Below are 4,470 nucleotides of genomic sequence, written 5' to 3'. Positions count from 1 at the left end.
AATATAAGTATAAGGGAAATTTTAACTTAAAAAATAGGTGTGCACATGAAATTTTCCTCCAATAGGTTTCGCGGTGAAAAAAATCTTAAAAATGGATTTTGCAGTAGTTCCCAATTTTCTTTTGCTTTTGAAAAACCACACAACACCGTCTGATAATTTCACTAGCACTCATTGTCATAGTCAGGAGGGAGAGATAAACATTAAGTCTGGTGCGCTGACCTATGGTCTAGGTCATGTGAAGTGCGAAATTAGTTACTTCTTGAGTTTAATGATCAAGCATTTATCCATATATTATAATCGGATTAATCGTTATTGTTACTTCTTGACGAAATTAGGTACCGCATACATAGAAACACTTCAGAATTATAATCGTTATAATCGGATTAATAACCGAAGGACAGAAACAAAGCTATATATAGAGATTGAAAGGATAATCGATAACACAAAATTAGTTAAAAAGACTAAAATCAATAATTTTTGGGTGAAAAAGGCTTGTACATTTTGATATTGTTTAAATTAACAAAAATTAAAAAGATACTGTTTAAATGAACAAAAATATAAAAATAGCCAGAATGTAACCTGTTTCATCCTACCCATTTTCAAATATTTTTTCTTATTTTTAATTTATATCAGGGTGCATCCAGTTTCATCCTTGTTATTTTTTTTCGTCCATTTCACCCATAATAATTTTTACTCGCCCATTTGAACCATGTTTTAAATTTTGTTGGACAAATGACCCATTTTCCGAATCAATAATACCATTACGCGGATGAACCAGGTATTGGTGATCGTTAAACCCAAAAGACTGGACTACGGTTTAGTAGTAGTAATCCACGTAAATGCAATAGGACTCCTCACAACGTGAACCCCGTCACGCCATTCGATGGAACCGAATTCTGGTTCCTTCATCACATCACCTTTTTTCCTCTTAACGAGACTTGTGAATGTGATTTTATAAGATAAGGTACGGTTCTCGTCACTGAAAACAAGCTTCTTCGGTGAAACTTTGATCTTCACGGACGATGGAGCTCTAATGGTAGGTTTATAGATTGCGGATCCTAGCTTCTCGACGTTCTTCACAGTTCTTGTGTACTTAACTTTGTTACTACTTCCGGATCCAAAAACAACAGAAAATGATGGGTAGTTCAAGTCACTCGGGCTAGACAATCCAATTGACTTGCAATCAACTTTCTTTAGATCGTCGTCGAAAACGGATAACTGTGTTGAATTATACCCAATGGAACACAGAAAGGCAACATAGTCATTTGGTGCGATGTCATATATCAAGCCTGGATGAAGAGCTCGGTTTGGGTCAACATGTCCTGAACCAACATCAAACGGTTTTGCATCAAGACCATCGACAAGATCAGTAATGTTTTTACCTGAATTGTCCAAGTTATAGCTACTAGTCATAAGAGCAGATTTAATTGCAGCTGGTGTCCATTTAGGGTAAGCCACTACGGAGCAACGTCGCCAATCCGCTTATATGAGGGCATGGCATTGAAGTACCAGAAATAATATTGAAGTCGACTCGTCTTGGATCGAGGTCCAAGTTGGTTGGGGAAGCAGCTCCAGTCCAAGCGGCCAAGATACCAACACCAGGAGCGGTAATATCCGGTTTGAGTATCTGGGCTGTTAGACTGTTAGGACCACGGCTAGAAAATGCAGCCACTTTAGGAGCAGATGTCGATCCTCCGGTTACGGTTCCACAAAATTTCATAGTAGCTCTCGGCTTTTTCTGTAATCTGATGTACTTAAATATCGTAACTCCATCGTCGAAACTCACTTGTATTGCTGGAGTTAAAAATTGTTCTAGGATAAGCCCTTTACCCCAATATTTTACATTCACGGCAATCATTCCAACGCCACCTGCAATTTTCACAGCATACCCTTGAGCAGTTGCCTGGGTATTGCCAGCTTCGCAAAGAACGATTTTGCCAGTAACTTTAGCAGTAGAATTAAATTTTCCTTGTAAGCAATATGCATTGCCAACATCACCAGCGTAGACTAATTCTACATCTTGTTTTGGAAGTGGCTTCCCCGAGTATAATGAAGCACCATTAATCAGCGTACCATCATTTAAAATTATGTCCGCTGGAAATTCCCTATCAAGCGTGGATGCTGCAACAGTTAACAGCCATGGGGCGACATTCGAGACAGTACTCGGACGAGGGCCTGAATTTCCTCCAGAAGCAGAAACTAAAACTCCTTCCTGCATAGCAGCAAAAGCACCCACCGCGGTTGTATCAAGATCATACGGAACATTCCCTTCGGAGGGACCGACTGAAAAAGATATCACATCGACACCATCTTCCAGAGCTTTTTCAAATCCAGATAAAATATCTGAATCGGTACATCCCAGACTCCAGCATACCTTGTAAACAGCAATTCTTGCCCTCGGTGCCATTCCTTTGGCTTCTCCAGCTGCTAATTTAAACATTTTGGCGTTCTTGACAGCAGATCCAGCTTCCGTAGATGCAGTATGTGTACCATGTCCATTCATGTCTCTTGGTGATATCGAATCTTTACCAGTTTCATTTATCATATGACCAATTCCAGCTTCAGCTCCTTTATAAGAAGCCCTCGCACAAATTATCTTCCGGTTGCAAGACTTTTTGGGGAAATCAGGACCAGTCTCACAAATACCTTTCCATCTAGCAGGCACCGGACCCAACCCAGCGTCACTAAAACTCCTCCGCTCTGGCCAGATTCCGCTATCAAGAACACCAATGATAACATCATCACCATAATTTGATGAGGACCAGAGACCCGCGGAATTCGCAGACATACCAAGAAACTCTGGAGTTCGAGTAGTGTGCAATTGGCGAATTTTTTCAGGAATGACAGACAAAATTCCAGAGACGGTCCGGAGATGATTAGCCTGAGAAGGTGTTAGTCGAGCAGCGAAACCATTAATAACACGACTGTACGTGTAAATGATGCTCTTTGGATGAGGTGAAGGTGGAAGAGATTGGAGGGTTGAGTGATACCAGTCAGTGTGAGAAGCAAAATGCAAAGGCTTGTCAGATTTGAAGGCATGAACAATGTAGGTGCGTGGTTGCTCATCATCAGTTAGAGAAACTGAGGAAGGGATAACAAGTAGTAGTAGTAGAAAGTTAGCAGCTATGGAGAGTGTTAACGAAGACATTGTTGCTGTTTTACTGTGTCTATTCATGACGCTTTCTTATATTGGTTTACCATTCACCGCTTGGCCTATGATGTCAAATCATTAAAATGGGAGACAACATGATTCTCAATGTACCAAATCTTATCTACCAGCTAGTGACTGATTAAAGTATAATGGTAGTCAAAGGTAGAATAATATATTTTTTTGTTGGAGAAACTATAAGATAGTCCCACATAGCTAACTCCTTAGCCTAGATCTTAATATATAAAGTGTGGAGCCACTCCACTCATTGCCAATTAGTTTTGAGTTGGAAGTCCAACACTTCAAACATGGTATCAGAGCTAAGCCCTTATAAGAGTGGAATGAGAAGTAGACCCAAAGGGCTGCCCGTCCACCCGTACAGAGTTCCACGTTGTAGTGGATTAATCTCTGCCATACACGTGGAAGGGAGTATGTTGGAGAAACTATAAGATAGTCCCACATAGCTAACTCCTTAGCCTAGATCTTAATATATAAAGTGTGGAGCCACTCCACTCATTGCCAATTAGTTTTGAGTTGGAAGTCCAACACTTCAAACATAGTTAAAGATCAATCAAGAGAGAGAGAGAAGAGCATAAACGCAGAAGCATAAAACGTCTACATTGATAATAATTCTGTATATTAATTCTCATGCTTAACAACCTATTTATATTGTTCACAAACTTGAAGATCACTCAAAGTACTAACCTAATAAAAGCAAACTCTAAATAAAGACACTTTTCTAACATAACACAAACTCCAAAGGGAAACCGTGTGCTATGTGTCACACGTTTTGTATGCCTGAGATTGGCCATGAAAGTTGTTAATGAAGTGCGGTGCCAATAAACGCCCGAGAAGTATAAGAAGAAGTGCGTCTGTGCGTGAGTTGTAAGGCTGAGACAATGCTGGGCCGAGAAGAGAGGACTTGAAGCAGCTGGACGAGCTGGGCTTGACAGGGAGGAAAATTGCTGGGCTAAAGATGGACTGGACCGAGTAGGAGGACGTGAAAAATTGGAAGCAGTTGGACGAGAGAAGCTGGAAGCAGCTGAACGAGTTGGATTTGGTGGTCTTGGTGGGTAATGGGCTTAGACTAATGGTGATGAAGAGAGATAAGTGGGCTTAGAAAACAAAGATGAGAAGAAGCTCGATGACGAGATGGGAAGAACAGGGACGAGTTTATGGAAAGTGAAACAGAGAGATAAGTCTGACGTCAAAATTAAAGATCGATCATGTGGTAAGTTGATTATGACAGAGATGGAGGACTGTGATGGAGTTGTCGAATGAGAACAGAGAACGGAAAGCTAAGCAATGGTGAGAGACGAACA

General features: G+C 40.6%; 1 pseudogene; it reads right to left on the bottom strand.

Moving 5' to 3' along the window:
• Positions 1–740: 740 nt before the first annotated feature.
• On the bottom strand, positions 741–3,148 carry LOC113350939 (annotated as a pseudogene).
• Positions 3,149–4,470: the final 1,322 nt, after the last annotated feature.

Source organism: Papaver somniferum, chromosome 2 (assembly GCF_003573695.1).
Source record: "Papaver somniferum cultivar HN1 chromosome 2, ASM357369v1, whole genome shotgun sequence".
Taxonomy (NCBI): domain Eukaryota; kingdom Viridiplantae; phylum Streptophyta; class Magnoliopsida; order Ranunculales; family Papaveraceae; genus Papaver; species Papaver somniferum.
The sequence above is the reverse complement of the archived record's forward strand: the minus strand, read 5'-3'. Positions and strand labels throughout refer to the sequence as shown.